The 20,568-nt window shown below is 44.5% G+C and overlaps 1 long non-coding RNA gene across 1 annotated transcript; it reads left to right on the top strand.

Moving 5' to 3' along the window:
- The first annotated feature begins 5,698 nt into the window (after nucleotides 1–5,698).
- LOC123169595 (uncharacterized) lies at nucleotides 5,699–7,628 on the top strand. Its single transcript, XR_006484888.1, has 2 exons — nucleotides 5,699–6,554; nucleotides 7,181–7,628. It is a non-coding gene; the product is annotated as an uncharacterized lncRNA (long non-coding RNA).
- The last annotated feature ends 12,940 nt before the right edge of the window (nucleotides 7,629–20,568 follow it).

The following is a 20,568-nucleotide window of genomic DNA, read 5'->3' as shown; positions in this document are numbered from 1 at the left end:
CACCAACATCTCCTCCCACAACAAGCTCGTGAGATATAGAGATGAGGGGAAGGCGAGGAAAGGGGAGGACTTTAACCCGAGCCAGGGTCCCATTGATCCAGAGCTGGTGATGATATCTGGTGGCGGGAGGTCCCATGGCTCCATAGCCATTGGAGATGGACTTATCCGTTGTCCTAGCACTCTCCCGGAGATCAAGGCGCGCCAGTCGAGCTCCGCTCCTGAGATAAGGCCTCGTGAACGGCCAGTGCAACTCGCCATCAAGGTTAGTGATACGTACTCAGCTATCTTTCTCCATTACATTGTGTGCGCTTCCATCAATGATTACAAAGGGTCATGTGAGTGGTGTTGCAGGCTGCTATACAGAGTGAGAGAGATAGAACGGAGAAACTTCTGGCGGAGGCGGCGGAGAGGCAGCGGGAGTTGGAGGAGAGGACGACAAAGATGATGGAGGAGGAGAGGGCACGGAATGACATGCAGGCAAGGGCCATGTACGAGCTCCTTGTGGTAAGTTTCTTCTGCAGATTAGCCAAAACATTCATGTAGTGTTTGTCTCATTACTAACTAGTATGACTGAGTCGTCAAAACCAAATGTGCAGTCTGTGTGCGAGAAGACCGGTCAGACCGCTCCGCCGATGCCAGTGATTGCTCCTGGGACCACGGTGAGTTTAATTTGAATGGACATTACTTGCTAGTCTTAACATTTGAGTGTCATCATGCTAACAAGACATTGGAAATGATCTTTGGTGCAGCGTAACTCCAGACAAGCATCGCACGATCCTTCTCCAGCTACCGACACGAGCCAGCCCGCTCCTACACCTCCTGGATCATGGTAAGTTTATCTAGTGTTTTGCTTAACACATGCATAAAGACCTAGACTTAGCTTTATTTCCTCCAATGCTTACCATAATGACCTAGACTTAGCTTCTTCTCCTCCAAAATGACTTAATAAGCTTACTGACCTCCAAAACCATCCATTTTACCTAAGTTAGCTCTAAAACGATCTGTACTTAGCTTACTTATGTCAAAAATTGCATAATTAGCTTAGTTAGCTCATAAACGATCCATTTTACCTAAGTTAGCTCTAAAATGACCCATTTTACCTTGGTTACCTTATAAATGATCCAGTTCATCCAAGTTAGCTCAAAAATGACCCATTTTACCTAGATTAGCTCCTAAATGATCCATTTTACCTACGTTAGCTTTAAAATGACCCATTTCACCTAGGTTAACTCCAAAATGACCCATCTTACCTAGGTTATCTCATAAACGATCCATTTCAACTAATTTAGCTCATAAACGATCCATTTCACCAAGTTAGCTCAAAAACAATCCATTTCACCTAAATTAGCTCTTAAATGATCCATTTCACCTAAGTTAGCTCAAAAAGATCCATTTCAACTAAATTAGCTCATAAATGATCCATTTCACCTAAGTTAGCTAAAAAACGATCCATTTCAACTAAGTTAGCTCATAAATGATCCATTTCACCTAAGTTAGCTAAAAAACGATCCATTTCACCTTAGTTACCTCAAAAACGATCCATTTGACCTTAGTTAGCTCATAAACGACCCATTTCAACTAAGTTAGCTCATAAATGATCCATTTCACCTTAGCTAGCTCATAAACGACCCATTTCAACTTAGTTAGCTCATATATGATCCATTTCACGTAAGTTAGCTCATAAATGACATACTCTTCTTGTTCTAGTCTTCTTCTTGTTCTACTCTTCTTGTTCTAGTCTTCTTCTTGTTCTACTCTTCTTGTTCTAGTCTTCTTATTCTAGTCACCTATTTCTAACTTTCTTATTTTTCATTTTGCAGATTTCATTCACTTGACGAAAGCTTGCATAGATGGAGTGCTCCTTATCCCTTTCTCTGTTTCTTTTGTATCGTTGAACTATGCATGTATCGTCGGATGAAACTATTGTAATATATATGGTTGGATGCCTCTATGTTGAACTTGCTATGTATGCTGGAACTATGCATGGAACTTGGTATGGTTGGATGGAACTATGCATGTATGATGAAGTTATGTGTTGGATATCTTATATGTTTGCTCTGTAATTGCCTTGTGAAATATATCTATATATGTCATATATATTTGCTGTGAAAATTGTTGGATTTAATAAAAAACAGAAAAAAGAGCCAATATGCAGGCTCTTTGCCGTCTGCCACCGACGGCAACGGGCTCTTTGCCGTCTGCCGCGGACGGCAAAGAAGACACGTGGCATCCAGCTGTGCTTCCTGGGAGCTGACCCATTTGGTCAGTTTGCCTACAGTGGCAGACGGCAAAGAGTAAACGATTTTGCCGTCAGCGGCGGATGGCAAAGGCCTGCCATGTAGTGACGTGTAGATGACATCATACGGCGGACGACAAAGGCACTAGAAAGTTTGCCGTCAGCGGCGGACGGCAAAGGCCTGCCGTTAGCCACTTAACGGACTGACAGCGCAATTATTGTCGTCCGCTCTCTTTGCCGTCCGCGGCAGACGGCAAAGGGCCTTTGCCGTCAGCCGCCAGGAAGCAGACGGCAAAGTAGCTCTTTACCGTAGCCTACTTTGCCGGAGCCTTTTGCCGTCCGCGGCTGACGGCAAAGGTCTTTGCCGTCCGCCGTGGCAGACGGCAAAATAGCTGATTCCTGTAGTGATATACCAATATGCCCTAAAACCTTCAGGGAACAGAAGAGATCGGGAGTTCCGCCGCCGCAAGCCTCTGTAGCCACCAAAAACCAATCGGGGCCCTGTTTCGGCACCCTGCCGGAGGGGGGGATCCCTCACCGGTGGCCATCTTCATCATCCCAGCGCTCTCCATGACGAGGAGGGAGTAGTTCACCCTCGGGGCTGAGGGTATGTACCAGTAGCTATGTGTTTGATCTCTCTCTCTCTCTCGTGTTCTTGATTTGGCACGATCTTGATGTATCGCGAGCTTTGCTATTGTAGTTGGATCTTATGATGTTTCTCCCCCTCTACTCTCTTGTAATGGATTGAGTTTTCCCTTTGAAGTTATCTTATCGGATTGAGTCTTTAATGATTTAAGAACACTTGATGTATGTCTTGCGTGGGATAACCGTGGTGACAATGGGTTATTCTATTGATTCACTTGATGTATGTTTTGGTGATCAACTTGTGGGTTCCGCCCATGAACCTATGCATAGGGGTTGGCACACGTTTTCGTCTTGACTATCCGGTAGAAACTTTGGGGCACTCTTTGAAGTACTTTGTGTTGGTTGAATAGATGAATCTGAGATTGTGTGATGCATATCGTATAATCATACCCACGGATACTTGAGGTGACATTGGAGTATCTAGGTGACATTAGGGTTTTGGTTGATGTGTGTCTTAAGGTGTTATTTTACTACGAACTCTAGGGCTGTTTGTGACACTTATAGGAATAGCCCAATGGATTGATCGGAAAGAATAACTTTGAGGTGGTTTCGTATCGTACCATAATCTCTTCGTTTGTTCTCCGCTATTAGTGACTTTGGAGTGACTCTTTGTTACATGTTGAGGGATATTTATATGATCCAATTATGTTATTATTGTTGAGAGAACTTGCACTAGTGAAAGTATGAACCCTAGGCCTTGTTTCCTAGCATTGCAATACCGTTTGTGCTCACTTTTATCTTTAGTTACCTTGCTGTTTTTATAATTTCAGATTACAAAAACCTATATCTACCATCCATATTGCACTTGTATCACCATCTCTTCGCCGAACTAGTGCACCTATACAATTTAACATTGTATTGGGTGTGTTGGGGACACAAGAGACTCTTTGTTATTTGGTTGCAGGGTTGTTTGAGAGAAACCATCTTCATCCTATGCCTCCCATGGATTGATAAACCTTAGGTCATCCACTTGAGGGAAATTTGCTACTGTCCTATAAACCTCTGCACTTGGAGGCCCAACAACGTCTACAAGAAGAAGGTTGCGTAGTAGACATCACGGCCATGACAGTGGTTTAAGGTGGGAAGACATCCCATCAATATGCTAGTGCCTTTTGGCCCTGGCATGGAGTACTGGCGAAGGCGACTATCGAACGATCCATCTTCAAGATACTGATTGGAACACTGCTTCATATCCAGAGTGAAAACTCTTGTTCCTACCTTTGTTGGTTGGACGCAGCAACGACGAACTTGCATCATTACCTTGTTGAAGGCGTTGTCTACTACTTGTGTTGTTGTACTGGTCTTCATTGACTGATCTCGGCAACCATGATGAAAATCCCTGTCTTGGCCGTCTTTGGTCGGACATGATGACGATGGCACAAGGGCGTTTATTCTTTCTTGAAGGCGTTGTTGCGGAAGAAGTCGACTTAGTCGTAGGTGTTTCTTTCATATCTTGTAATGGTTCATGCAATGGTTGCCTTTAGTCTGTACTCTGCTTAGTTTCTAAAAAAATTGGCTGTATGCATCGCTCGATGCAGAGGCCGGGGGCTATCCTCCTTTTCAAAAAAAATCAAAATTTTCAACCATCCCCATGCCATGTGCATATAGAAAACTACTCACACATATATTGAAGAAACATTAGAAATAACATAGGAATGGTGATGATGTGGTGGTTCATGAAATGGAAGGAGGTGAATAATAGCGAGCTAATCTGCTCCGAAGGTTGGAGGTGTGCTAGGTATTTAGGGTGATGAAGGACTCTCCTACAAAGTGGAATCGGTGGCTCCTTAGGCGGGCAGGCTATGAAGTCAAGTCAGTAGCCCAGTTATGCCGCCTAGGCCCCTGGGCCTCTGTCGGATGACCCACTTTCTCCTCCCTCTGAAATATTCTAGTATGTTCAATTTCTAGTAAAATTGATGTTTCATGTACTTCGACAGATAAAACATGGTTTATCATCAAAATGGTGTCAGTAACACACTTTTAATTCATACATCAATAAATTGAGTAAATCCTCATAAATAAATAAATCAATCAAAATGATGATTTGTTCTTGACATACCATTTGTTTGCCATTTAAGAAAAATAAAACAAATGCTTTCATAAGCATGTACACCATCATATAGGTGAGCTCTTTTGTATTGGCGCTCGTTCATTTTATTGACTCACTAATACCATAGCTCGTGTCGGATAATTTCCCTAGTATTGCACATTAATTTTGTACTAGTGCTTCTTAAAAATCTGTATTCATGTCCAATATTTGAGAGATATGTTCATGCGCATGCATGCTATTCGACCGTGTGCATTATTAGAAAGTAATGGACCCTGTAACAAAATTCTCTTCTTCTAATTGAAAGACAATGCTCCTGTCAATTTCTCAAAAAAAAAAATTAGAAAGTAATTGAATATCTCTACTCCTAATGTCTGAGTTGGTTGAATAGTACGGTTTATTTTCGTCCCACCACTTTCAACCGTTTTATTTTGTTGGTTTTTTTCGTCCCTCCCCCCACCCCACCGGTTTAGTTTTACGTCACCCTCTCACACAACGAAAAAAATCTGAACGGATCAGAACTTTCCATGTTTCGCGTCACCGGTTTAGTAATGCCTTTATGTGTTGCCGCTCTGTGGATCAAACTCCCTCGCCTCGCTCCGTCCCACGTATCTCTATTCACGCATGAAAACATGAAACTTTTTATCACCTTCCTTTCCTATTTGTTCTCTACCAAATCAAGATAGAGCCTCCCCTAGAGAAAACAAACGCCCCACCCCTTTTCTAACTCCCGAGCGAGGGTATCCTGCTCGCGCGCACGCCGCTGCCGCCGTCCTTCCACTAGCCGAGACCTCCCTCCCCTATGGAGACCAACGTGCAGTTGTGTGTTGGGACCGACACTATCGTCGCCAAGCCGGAGATCAAGAAGCTGTAGTCCAGCATCCAGGCGCGGGCGGGCCCCAAGATTGCAGGGTGCCGCGTGATCAAGGTGGAGGCGCACCAGATCCCGGAGCACCCGCGCCCGTGCTGCGTAGCCCTGGTCGGCGACGCGGCGGGGTACGTGACCGTGACCCGGTGCTCCGGTGAGGGCATCTACCTCACGGCCAAGTCCGGGCAGCTTTGCGTGTAGGCGATGAGCGATGGCCAAGGAACGGCGGCTGAAGATCGTGGTGGCGGAGGCCGGGATCAGGCGCGGGTACCTGCGGCGGTGGGACGATGAGTTCATGCTGACGTTCAGAATCTTGGACGCGAGACGCTGGTGGTCGGCTGGGGCGGACGTTCGACTGCCACCTGCACAAGCGGATGGTGCCTGGCGAGCCGTGGGCCGACCTCCAGCTGGTGTGGCGCACCACAGGCAGCATGGTTCGATACAACATCCTCGGCAAGGAGGCCCAGCGGCTCCAGCAGCTCGAGTTGCTGCGGGCTTAGAAAAATTCCTTCCATTCTCTTTCTGCAGACCGCCGATACAGTACTGAATAATGAGGTGAACCACCAGTCCACCATGGAGCACCATTTGATCTGCGGCTGCTACTTTGCAATCTTTGCAACCAGTCTTCCCTGCGAAATGACCGACTTGCCACACAAGTCGTGCTCGTGCTGACATGGCGCTGCCGCTGGTTAATTCCTTGTGTTGGAGAGGCCTAGAAGTTGGGCATCTACAGCTGCTTGTCAGTCTGAACTCTGAAGGTAATGGTCTGATGTTTTCTAAAATACTATTGACTGATCACAACATATTCAATCATTGGAAACCTGCACTTCTCTTGTTTTCTTGAACTGGTGTTAACCATCATTCTTTGACGTGATTACTGTGTTTTTCTTGTTTGAGAAAATAATATTATTTAAGAAAATCTTGCTATCTAAATGCCACTTGGGGGCACCTGAAATTATACTAACTTGCTGGAGCCTAGAACTAAACTATTAAGGTCCATATGTACTTGTAGACAGATCACGTTCTTCACATCCTTTGATGTCAAATTGTAAGGGTATTTAAATCCCTAGGAACACTTATTCCTCTGCTATGTATTTCTTAGCTTGGTACATCTCTTGGTTGTTAAGAAATAGGTACAACATGCAACTAAATAGTTATTCATTTATTTTGATAGTATTTATTTGTGCACCTCTTGGATAGTGTTGTGATTTCCTAGAGCAGAAGATTATGAATTACATTCTCCTGCTGGGTATACATTTTAGGCATAATAGAGAAAAGGTTCTCACTGAAATTTGGTTGGAAAACTCAAAACACATTTTGCAAACTTATCAATAATTAATCAGTTGGTTATTTCTACCTTACAATGTTCACCGTTTGATTGAAGGTTGTTCTGACGAATGATATGAACACTTCTTTCAAGAGGATACACTGATAAGCAATGAAACCTGATTTTTCATATCTATGGAGGATCCTTCCCTATGAGCTGATATGATTAGTGGATATCTAAAATTAATGGATCATATATCAGTCGTCATATCTGAATGTGCATGCACGTGCACTATCAACAGCGAGGCCACAAACGATGCAGTGGCCTGGAGGCGGCCCTTGTCTGAATTGTTGTGGATATGCTGCACTTCACAGTGTTTTCTTCTACCACAGTAACATGAATATATGATCAATGTATCCATGAGGAATTGCAGGTTTTCGTCGCCACAAAGGTGCACACATATTGTTAAGGCATTGATGGTTTTGTAGCTTCAGCTATAAGACGACTAAGACAATTCTCAACTTTTATCTTAATTATAGTTGATCGGTACCAATATTTGTTTGGACAAGATGGTGACATTTTTCTACTTTTTACACTACATTCATACTCACGTAGATGGACATAGAGAAAATCTGCCTGGTGAAAATGTGCCTTTTAGTGGAGTGCATTTTCCCAGATATGTGTTCTTGTTGTATGGTAAACTAAACTTTTATTGTAACTTCTACCTATCCTTGACAATTGCAGAATATTTCCTCTGGAAAAAACCTTGATATGTTTCACATTAGCGCAAAGTTATTGTTGGCAGCACAGTAAACCTACACCCGATTAATGACATCCCTTATTTGGTTATTGTTGTTGGACAATTTTTCTTATTTTGTTAGGATGCTCATCCTTACAGTTAGGTGGCGGCAAAGATTTTTTTAGTTCAGATTATAAGCTATCACATTATTGTTGGGGAACGTAGTAATTCAAAAAAAAATCTTACGATCACGCAAGATCTATCTAGGAGAAGCATAGCAACGAGAGGGGAGAATGTGTCCACGTACCCTCGTAGACCGAAAGCGGAAGTGTTTAGTAACACGGTTGATGTAGTCGAACGTCTTCGCGATCCAACCGATCCAAGTACCGAACGTACGGCACCTCGGCGTTCAGCACACGTTCAGCTCGATGACGTCCCTCGTGCTCTTGATCCAGTTGAGGCCGAGGGTGAGTTCCGTCAGCACGACGGCGTGGCGACGGTGCTGATGAAGTTACTAAACGATATGACCGAGGTGTGTAACTGTGGAGGAGGCACCACACACGGTTAAGAGAAACTTGTGTGTTCTAGGGTGCCCCCCTGCCCCGTTATATAAAGGAGGGAGGGGGAGGCCGGCCGGCCAATATAGGCGTGCCGGGAGAAGGGGAATCCTACTAGGACTCCAAGTCCTAGTAGGTTTCCACCTAAAGGAGAAGGGGGAAGGAAGGGAGAGGGGGGCCGCGCCCCAACCCCTTGTTCAATTCGGACTGGGCTTGGGAGGGGTGCGCGCCACCTCCTGGCTGCTGCCTCTCCTTCCCACAAAGGCCCACTAAGGCCCATCAACTCCCCGGGAGGTTCCGGTAACCTCCCGATACTCCGGAAATTTTTTGAACTTCTCCGGAACCATTCCGATGTCCGAATATAGCCTTCCAATATATCAATCTTTATGTCTCAACCATTTCGAGACTCCTCGTCATGTCCGTGATCTCATCCGAGACTCCGAACAAACTTTGGTTCATCAAATCACATAACTCATAATACAAATCGTCATCAAACGTTAAGCGTGCGGACCCTACGGGTTCGAGAACTATGTAGACATGACCAAGACACATCTCTGGTCAATAACCAATAGCGGAACCTGGATGCTCATATTGGCTCCTACATATTCTACGAAGATCTTTATCGATCAAACCGCATAACAACATAAGTTGTTCCCTTTGTCATCGGTATGTTACTTGCCCGAGATTTGATCGTCGGTATCATCATACCTAGTTCAACCTCGTTACCGGCAACTCTCTTTACTTGTTCCGTAATGCATCATCCCGTAACTAACTCATTAGTCATATTGCTTGCAAGGCTTATAGTGACGAGCATTACCGAGAGGGCCCAGAGATACCTCTCTGTTACACGGGGTGACAAATCTTAATCTTGATCTATGCCAACCCAACAAACACCTTCGGAGACACCTGTAGAGCATATTTATAATCACCCAGTTACGTTGTGACGTTTGATAGCACACAAGGTGTTCCTCCGGTATTCGGGAGTTGCATAATCTCATAGTCTGAGGAACATGTATAAGTCATCAAGAAAGCAATAGCAATAAAACTAAACGATCATAATGCTAAGCTAACGGATGGGTCTTGTCCATCACATCATTCTCTAATGATGTGATCCCGTTCATCAAATGACAACACATGTCTACGGCTAGGAAACATAACCATCTTGGATAAACAAGCTAGTCAAGTAGAGGCATACTAGGGACACTCTGTTTGTCTATGTATTCACACATGTACTAAGTTTCCAGTTAATACAATTCTAACATGAATAATAAACATTTATAATGGTATAAGGAAATATAAATAACAACTTTATTATTGCCTCTAGGGCATATTTCCTTCAGTCTCCCACTTGCACTAGAGTCAATAATCTAGATTACATAGTAATGATTCTAACACCCATGGAGTCTTGGTGTTGATCATGTTTTGCTCGTGGAAGAGGCTTAGTCAACGGATCTGCAACATTCAGATCCGTATGTATTTTGCAAACTTCTATGTCTACCTCCTTGACTAGATCGCGGATGGAATTGAAGCGTCTCTTGATGTGCTTGGTTCTCTTGTGAAATCTGGATTCCTTCGCCAAGGATATTGCTCCAGTATTATCACAAAAGATTTTCATTGGACCCGATGCACTAGGTATGACACCTAGATTGGATATGAACCTCTACATCTAGACTCCTTCATTTGTTGCTTCCGAAGCAGCTATGTACTCCACTTCACACGTAGATCCCGCCACGACGCTCTGCTTGGAACCGCACCAACTGACAACTCCACCATTCAATATAAATACGTATCCGGTTTGCGACTTAGAGTCATCCGGATCAGTGTCAAAGCTTGCATCGATGTAACCATTTACGACGAGCTCTTTGTCACCTCCATACACGATAAACATATCCTTAGTCCTTTTCAGGTATTTCAGGATGTTCTTGACCGCTGTCTAGTGATCCACTCCTGGATTACTTTGGTACCTCCCTACTATACTTATAGCAAGGCACACATCAGGTCTGGTACACAGCATTGCATACATGATAGAACCTATGGCTAAAGCATAGGGAATGACTTTCATTTTCTCTCTATCTTCTACAGTGGTCAGTCATTGAGTCTCACTCAACTTCACACCTTCCAATACAGGCAAGAACCCTTTCTTTGACTGATCCATTTTGAACTTCTTCAAAATCTTATCAAGGTATGTGCTTTGTGAAAATCCAATTAAGCGTCTTGATCTATCTCTATAGGTCTTGATGCCCAATATGTAAGCAGCTTCACCGAGGCCTTTCATTGAAAAAATCTTATTCAAGTATCCTTTTATGCTATCCAGAAATTCCGTATCATTTCCGATCAACAATATGTCATCCACATATAATATCAGAAATGCTACAGAGCTCCCACTCACTTTCTTGTAAATACAGGCTTCTCCAATAGTCTGTATAAAACCATATGCTTTGATCACACTATCAAAGCGTATATTCCAACTCCAAGAGGCTTGCACCAGTCCATAAATGGATCGTTGGAGCTTGCACACTTTGTTAGCACCTTTTGGATCGACAAAACCTTTTGGTTGCATCATATACAACTCTTCTTTAAGATATCCATTAAGGAATGCAGTTTTGACATCCATTTGCCAAATTTCATAATCATAAAATGCAGCAATTGCTAACATGATTCGAACAGACTTAAGCATCGCTACGGGTGAGAAGGTCTCATCGTTGTCAACTCCTTGAACTTGTCGAAAACCTTTCGCAACAAGTCGAGCTTTGTAGACAGTAACATTACCGTCAGCGTCAGTCTTCTTCTTAAAGATTCATTTATTCTCGATGGCTTGCCGATCATCGGGCAAGTCAACCAAAGTCACTTTGTTCTCATACATGGATCCCATCTCAGATTTCATGGCCTCAAGCCATTTCGCGGAATCTGGGCTCATCATCGCTTCCTCATAGTTCGTAGGTTCGTCATGGTCTAGTAACATGACGTCCAAAATAGGATTACCGTACCACTCTGGTGCGGAACGTACTCTGGTTGACCTACGAAGTTTCATGATCATCATCATTAACTTCCTCACTAATTGGTGTAGGAATCACTGGAACTGATTTCTATGATGAACTACTTTCCAATTCGGGAGAAGGTACAATTACCTCATCAAGTTCTACTTTCCTCCCACTCACGTCTTTCGAGAGAAACTCCTTCTGTAGAAAGGATCCATTCTTAGCAACGAATATTTTGCCTACGGATCTGTGATAGAAGGTGTACCCAACAGTTTCCTTTGGATATCCTATGAAGACACATTTCTCCGATTTGGGTTCGAGCTTATCAGGTTGAAGCTTTTTCACATAAGCATTGCAGCCCCAAATTTTAAGAAACGACAACTTGGGTTTCTTGCCAAACCACAGTTCATATGGTGTCGTTTCAACGGATTTAGATGGTGCCCTATTTAACGTGAATGCAGCCGTCTCTGAAGCATAACCCCAAAACGATAGCGGTAAATCAGTAAGAGACATCATAGATCGCACCATATCTAATAAAGTGCGGTTACGACGTTCGGACACACCATTACGCTATGGTGTTTCGGGTGGCATGAGTTGCGAAACTATTCCGCATTGTTTCAAATGAAGACCAAACTCGTAACTCAAATATTCACCTTCACGATTAGATCGTAGAAACTTTATTTTCTTGTTACGATGATTTTCCACTTCACTCTGAAATTCTTTGAACTTTCCAAATGTTTCAGACTTATGTTTCATCAAGTAGATATACCCATATCTGCTGAAATCATCTGTGAAGGTCAGAAAATAACGATACCCGCCGCGAGTCTCAACACTCATCGGACCGCATACATCAGTATGTATTATTTCCAACAAGTCTGTTGCTCGCTCCATTGTTTCGGAGAACGGAGTCTTAGTCATCTTGCCCATGAGGCATGGTTCGCAAGCATCAAGTGATTCATAATCAAGTGATTCCAAAAGTCCATCAGCATGGAGTTTCTTCATGCGCTTTACACCAATATGACCTAAACGGCAGTGCCACAAATAAGTTGCACTATCATTATTAAACTTATATCTTTTGGCTTCAATACTATGAATATGTGTATCACTACTATCGAGATTCAACAAAAATAGACCACTCATCAAGGGTGCATGACCATAAAAGATATTACTCATATAAATAGAACAACCACTCTGATTTAAATGAATAACCGTCTCGCATCAAACAAGATACAGATATAATGTTCATGCTTAACGCTGGCACCAAATAACAATTATTCAGGTCTAAAACTAATCCTGAAGGTAGATGTAGAGGTAGCGTGCCGACGGTGATCACATCGACTTTGGAACCATTTTGTGACACCCAAATTTTTATTTGGATTTTTTTTCAAAAGATTTTTTTTTGACTTGAGGGAGGTGATTTAATTTATTTTTTTAAAAGGACTCTCCCTTTCAAATATTTTTATGGCAAAGGTTTTATTTGGGTTCACCCAAGACTTGTCTTTGGTCTTGGAGGTTCTTGCTTTTTATTTGGACTCAAGACAAAATGCTTTTCACTTGGGAAAATACCTTTTGAAGATCTCTTTGAAATTTGCACTATGGCCTTTGGAATAATCTTTTACCACTGTCAACATTTCTCTCTTGCCATGGCCTTAGTGCAAATACTCTCTCCTAAACCTCCCCTCATCCTTGGATCATGTTTGGCATCTAATCCAGCAAGTTGAACCTCCCCTATGTTTATTTTCCATTTAAATCTTATTCAAACAAATTTCTGCCTTCTATTCTATCCATTGGTGATTTACAAAGGAACTCCATTTTCTGTTTTGATTTTTGCCCCCAAACCTTTTTCCCCTCCTAGTCCTTTGAACCCTCAACCAAGATCCATGAAGATCCACTGGTCTTCAGTTCAAAATTTTCAAACTACACTTGCTGCAAGTTTGGACCAGATTTGTCAAATTTGGTGAAATTCATTCAAAACTTTCTCCAAAAATTCCAAGTAAAATCAGGCAGCCTCTGGATGCATTGAGTTGTCACCTCACCAAGTTACAGCCCCAGAAAAATTTATCTCATAGCCAAATCTTTCTGTCGAACACCTGGAGTGCATTGTCAATGTCAAGTTTCAGTTAAGTTCAGAGAACATTGCAGTGCACTGTCGTTTTCTTCAGAACCCGACGTCGATCTCACCAGTGCCACTGTGTCGCCTTGCTCCCCGTCCCCTCCCTCTTGTTCCTGCACCGCACGAACGCATGGCACCTTGCGGACATCGGCGACGAGCAGCAGAAGGTGCGCCGCCCCGTGACCGACGCCAGCGGCGGCTTTGCGGCCGCCAGCGGGAGGCACGGCGCTGACGGCGCCACCCAGCGCCGCCCAAACCACCGGAACTCGTCGCGTGGCCTTCCACTCCCCCGAACGCGCTGCCAGCCTCGTCGTGAACCGCAGGGCGCGGAGTGCGCTCTCTGCCGCCGTCGAGCCCGTGCGGTCATCTCACCGTGGACCGACGCCATTACGCCAAGACCAACTCCGTTTAGCTGTGGAATGACACCCGTAACCTCCACTGATGCTGCCTGGCCACTCAAACCTCCTGCCAATCCACTGCATCGCCGTAATCGTTCGCCGGAGATTCTCCGTTCACGGCCACCCCGTCGATCCGCCTATAAATAGAGGCCCCGAGCTTCAACTCGAGCACCCACCATCCCTGCACTCTACCTAGAGCACGCCTAGCCACTGGAAGAGCCCCGAGGAGGTCTCCTTCCTCGACTCCGGCCGCCGCGACCCGCCACGGGATCCAGCTCGATTCGCCCCCGTGTGTGCACCTCCGCCTCCCTTCTCTTGCCAGTAGCTTCACTATGCATCCCTCCTTCTGACCCGCGCTTCAGTTCGAAGTTTGCAGCCCTCCACCGGAGTTCTCCATCCTCACCCGAGCCGCCGTCCGCCGGAGATAGTGTCGCCGTCGACGTGGTGCTCCCCGTTGGTCGAGCCCACCACCCACCGACGCGGAAGAACAAGCTGAAGCTCTTGTTACCCTCCGATCCTCCTGACTCGCCGTGGTTCGACGCCAGCGTCCACCGCAGTCTTCGGGCGCCGGCGAGCTTTTCAAACCTGACATGTGGACCCCGCATGTCAGCCTCTGTCCTATTCTTTCGCGAACCGTTTTCTGTTGGCGCCTTCGGGCAAAATACGTTTCCTCTCTTTAGCAAACGCATTTCTTACCGAAGCGTTTTCTGGTTTCTCAGTTTAAACCCTGGAACTTTTTTGTTTCATTACAGATAAGTCCCTGGACAGAAAACTTTATAACTTTTTATTAAAAAGGGATTTTTGAGTGATTCTTTTTCTGACAGTCTTAAAATTTTGTCTAGTTTTTTATGAGATTTAATTGGAAAAAATTTGGAGAAGTTTCTGTGCACCCATTGGTTTTCACATTAGTGCCCGTTTTCGTGATTGCCGTAGGTTCCGGAAGAGGTGACGGAGCCGCGAACTTCGCCGAGCTAGACTCCGACTTCTCCGAACCAGGCAAGCATGTTTGAACATTTGATATGATAAGTGTTTTGCATGTTTGCTTGAAGGTTTGTGCGTGGCATATGAGTGTCGGTAAATACCTCGTTGCTTGTAAGGCAACTACCTGCTTGTTCCAAAGTTGCGATGATCTCTGATGAGAGATGGCCTAATCATGTGGTGACATGAAGGGCAGCAAGGTGGTATTGTTGTAGCATACCAGCCTTGCGTCATCCGACTTTCTCCGACGTTAACGTGGACGGAGTCACGTTATCGTTATTTCCCCCTTCCGTACTACCACATGTTTCATTTGCCAGGATGCGGTTTAGTAAGTTGGTAACCTCTTTCCGTGTACACACCAAACAGAGAGGCCGGGATGATGGTACCTTGGCCCAGGATTAAAGCCAGTCATCCGGTCAGGGGGCATGGGTGTTTCCGGTTGGGACCGAGAGGGGGGGCACCCCCTTAGAGCGCGCGTATAGAAATTTGATCCCATGCTACGCGAGGTTGTAGCCTCCCCGTCTCAAGGTTTTTCTTGAACGTTGCCGAGGGTGATCCCTGGCTTCGGAAGGTTGAATTGGGTGTGTACTGGTTAGACGTGTTTCTTCCAAAACACCGTAGACGGAACTAGTCCCCGTGACTACGGAAATTCGTTGGCTGTGGTTAAGTACAAACTCTGCAGAGTCAATTCCTTCCAAGTCATCGTATCCATGATCAAGTAGTGTAATCAGTATATCCATGTCTATCCGCGTGGAAGACTTGTCCCCTGTGAACAAGCTCAAGTGGTAAATCTAGTTTGATTTTTATTCCTGTGGATGGACTAACCTTATATTTGTCTCGTGCTTGTGATAATTTATGTTCCCGAACTATTGAATTACTAAACTACAATATCAGCCGTTTATGCGACGTTGCGCAAACGTCCGACTGTGGCGTGTTCTTGTTTCTTACTTTAAATATAAGCCCTTTATGTGATGTCGCTCCGACGTCCGACTGTGGCACACACTGCCTTTATTCTCTGTTATAAGCCATTTATGTGGTGTCGCCCCGACGCCCGACTGTGGCATTATTATTCTGCAGTTTCCGCTCGAGGAGTCATTCAGACACTCGTTTGGCACCAGTATTACTATTCTGCATTTTCCGCTCGAGGAGTCATTCAGACCCTCGTTTGGCACCAGTATTATTATTCTTGCAGTTTCCGCTCGAGGAGTCTTTCAGACACTCGTTTGGTACCAGTATTGCTATTCTGCAGTTTCCGCTCGAGGCGTCATTCAGACCCTCGTTTGGCACCCCGTATTTATTATCTCTATGTCTGAACGCACTGGTTAATTGTTCATATGCTTCATGTTTACATTTGTTATATCTTATGTCCGAACTGTCTTGCGAGTACTTTCATAGTACTCACCTGGCTTGTTGATTTGGCCAGATGTTGACGAAGGCGATCTCTTGGATGAAGAGTTTGATAGCGCGTCCGACGCCTAGAGGAGTCCCAATCAGTCCTGCACGATCGCGGATATTGGTCACTTGTTTTATATACGCTTCCGCCACCCGCATTAAGTCTCCTCGAGCTTCACTCCGACGCTCGAAGAGATGTAGTCTTCAGGAGTCATACCACTCGCTTCGCGGTGATATTTCCACTACCGTCATTATCATAAGTTAGTAGGATGCCACCCTATCCGCCGTTTTGTTTTATCGGCATGCATGTAATAAATTGTTGGGCAGTCTCCGCTCAACCTTGTATTATATTTAGTACTCCTGGTATTTTTCTTCTGTGACCAAGAAATTGTCTATCAGTGAGAAGGAATTCTTCCTTACTGGTCCGTAAAAGGGATAGGTCTCTCAATAATTATTTTATTGAAAAACCGGTCGTGACACATTTCCCACGCGCATCGTCACCTCGTCCTTAGCCAATCTTCGCTTAATCCGTAGCCCCTGTTTCGAGTTGCAAATGTGAACCAGTATCAAATACCCAAGCGCTACTACGAGCATTAGTAAGGTACACATCAATAACATGTATATCAAATATACCTTTTACTTTGCCATCCTTCTTATCCGCCAAATACTTAGGGCAGTTCCGCTTCCAGTGACCAGTCCCTTTGTAGTAGAAGCACTCAGTCTCAGGCTTAGGTCTAGACTTGGGTTTCTTCACTTGACCAGCAACTTGCTTGCTATTCTTCTTGAAGTTCCCCTTCTTCCATTTTCCCTTTTTCTTCAAACTAGTGGTCTTGTTAACCATCAGCACTTGATGCTCCTTCTTGATTTCTACCTCCGCAGCCTTTAGCAGTGATTCAAGAACTCTGTCAATGACACTATCATCAGGAAGATTAACTCCCAGTTGAGTCAAGTGGTTGTGGTACCCAGACATTCTGAGTATATGTTCACTGACAGAACTATTCTCCTCCATCTTGCAGCTATAAAACTTATTGGAGACTTCATATCTCTCAACTCGGGCATTTGCTTGAAATATTAACTTCAACTCCTGGAACATCTCATATGCTCCATGACGTTCAAAACGTCGTTGAAGTCCCGATTCTAAGCCGTAAAGCATGGCACATTGAACTATCGAGTAGTCATCAACACGCGACTGCCAGGCATTCACAATGTCTGCAGTACTGGCGCGGGTGGTACACCTAGCGGTGCTTCCAGGACATAATTCTTCTGTGCAGCAATGAGGATAATCCTCAAGTTATGGACCCAGTCCGTGTAGTTGCTACCATCATCTTTCAACTTAGCTTTCTCTAGGGAACGCATTAAAATTCAAAGGAATAGTAGCACGGGCCATTGATCTACAACAACATAGACATGCAAAATACTATCACGTACTAAGTTCATGATAAATTAAAGTTCAATTAATCATATTACTTAAGAACTCCCACTTAGATAGACATCCCTCTAGTCATCTAAATGATCACATGATCCATATCAACTAAACCATGTCCGATCATCACGTGAGATGGATTAGCTTTCAATGGCGAACATCACTATGTTGATCATATCTGCTATACGATTCACGCTCGACCTTTCGATCTCAGTGTTCCGAGGCCATATCTGCATATGCTAGGCTCGTCAAGTTTAACCCCAGTATTCTGCATGTGCAAACTGGCTTGCACCCGTTGTATGTGAACGTAGAGCTTATCACACCCGATCATCACGTGGTGTCTCGGCACAACGAACTATAGCAACGGTGCATACTTAGGGAGAACACTTGTACCTTGAAATATAGTGAGAGATCATCTTATAATGCTACCGTCGAACTAAGCAAAATAAGATGCATAAAGGATAAACATCACATGCAATCAAAATAAGTGATATGATATGGCCATCATCATCTTGTGCCTTTGATCTCCATCTCCAAAGCACCATCATGAACACCATAGTCACCGGCTTGACACCTTGATCTCCATCGTAGCATCGTTGTCGTCTCGCCAACCATTGCATCTACGACTATCGCTACCGTTTAGTGATAAAGTAAAGCAATTACATGGCGATTGCATTTCATACAATAAAGCGACAACCATAAGGCTCTTGCCAGTTTCCGATAACTTTTACAAAACATGATCATCTCATACAACAATTTATATATCATCACGTCTTGACCATATCACATCACAGCAAGCCCTGCAAAAACAAGTTAGACGTCCTCTACTTTGTTGTAGCAAATTTTACGTGGCTGCTGCGGGCTTCTAGTAAGAACCGTTCTTACCTACGCATCAAAACCACAACGATTTTTCGTCAAGTGTGCTGTTTTAACCTTCAACAAGGACCGGGTGTAGTCAAACTCGATTCAACTAAAGCTAGAGAAATGGACACCCACTAGCCACCTGTGTGCGAAGCACGTCGGTAGAACCATTATCATGAACGCGGTCATGTAATGTCGGTCTGGGCCGCTTCATCCAACAATACCGCCGAATCAAAGTAAGACGTTGCTGGTAAGCAGTATGACTATTATCGCCCACAACTCATTGTGTTCTACTCGTGCATATAACATCTACGCATAGACCTGGCTCGGATGCCACTGTTGGGGAACGTAGTAATTAAAAAAATCCTATGATCATGCAAGATCTATCTAGGAGAAGCATAGCAACGAGCGGGGAGAGTGTGTCCACGTACCCTCGTAGACCGAAAGTGGAAGCGTTTAGTAACGCGGTTGATGTAGTCGAACGTCTTCGCGATCCAACCGATCCAAGTACCGAACGTACGGCACCTCCGCGTTTAGCACACGTTCAGCTCGATGACATCCCTCGTGCTCTCAATCCAGTTGAGGCCGAGGATGAGTTCTGTCAGCACGACGGTGTGGCGACGGTGATGATGAAGTTACCGGCGCAGGGCTTTGCCTAAGCACTACGACGATATGACCGGGGTGTGTAACTGTGGACGGGGGCACCGCACACGGTTAAGAGAAACTTGTGTGTTCTAGGGTGCCTCCCTGCCCCCGCATATAAAGGAGGGAGGGGGAGGCCGACCGGCCAAGCTAGGCGCGCCGGAGAAGGGGAATCCTACTAGGACTCCAAGTCCTAGTAGGTTTCCACCTAAAGGAGAAGGGGGAAGGAAGGGAGAGGGGGGCCGCGCCCCCAACCCCTTGTCTAATTTGGACTGGGCTTGGGAGGGGCGCGCGCCACCTCCTGGCTGCTGCCTCTCCTTCCCACTAAGGCCCACTAAGGCCCATCAACTCCCCGAGAGGTTCCGGTAACCTCCCGGTACTCCAGAAAATATCCGAACTTCTCCGGAACCATTTCGATGTCCGAATATAGCCTTCCAATATATCAATTCTTATGTCTCGACCATTTCGAGACTCCTCGTCATGTCCATGATCTCATCCGGGACTCCAAACAAACTTTGATTCATCAAATCACATAACTCATAATACAAATCGTCATCGAACGTTAAGCGTGCGGACCCTACGGGTTCGAGAACTATGTAGACATGACCGAGACACATCTCTGGTCAATAACCAATAGCGGAACCTGGATGCTCATATTGGCTCCTACATATTCTACGAAGATCTTTATCGGTCAAACCGCATAACAACATAAGTTGTTCCCTTTGTCATCGGTATGTTACTTGCCCGAATTTGATCGTCGGTATCATCATACCTAGTTCAATCTCGTTACCAGCAAGTCTCTTTACTCGTTCCGTAATGCATCATCCCGTAACTAACTCATTAGTCATATTGCTTGCAAGACTTATAGTGATGAGCATTACCAAGAGGGCCCAGAGATACCTCTGCGATACACGGAGTGAAAAATCCTAATCTTGATCTATGCCAACCCAACAAACAACTTCGGAGACACCTGTAGAGCATCTTTATAATCACCCAGTTACATTGTGACGTTTGATAGCACACAAGGTGTTCCTCCGGTATTTAGGAGTTGCATATAAGTCATGAAGAAAGCAATAGCAATAAAACTAAACGATCATAATGCTAAGCTAACGGATGGGTCTTGTCCATCACATCATTCTCTAATGATGTGATCCCGTTCATCAAATGACAACACATGTCTATGACTAGGCAACATAACCATCTTTAATAAACAAGCTAGTCAAGTAGAGGCATACTAGGGACACTCTGTTTGTCTATGTATTCACACATGTACTAAGTTTCCAGTTAATACAATTCTAGCATGAATAATAAACATTTATCATGATATAAGGAAATATAAATAACAACTTTATTATTGCCTCTAGGGCATATTTCCTTCAATTATGTCCGTGTTATAACTACTAATCCATGTGCTGAATGGAGGC

This window comes from Triticum aestivum, chromosome 7D, assembly GCF_018294505.1.
Source record: "Triticum aestivum cultivar Chinese Spring chromosome 7D, IWGSC CS RefSeq v2.1, whole genome shotgun sequence".
Lineage (NCBI taxonomy): Eukaryota > Viridiplantae > Streptophyta > Magnoliopsida > Poales > Poaceae > Triticum > Triticum aestivum.
Note: the sequence above shows the minus strand (reverse complement) of the source record. Positions and strands in the feature narration are given on the sequence as shown.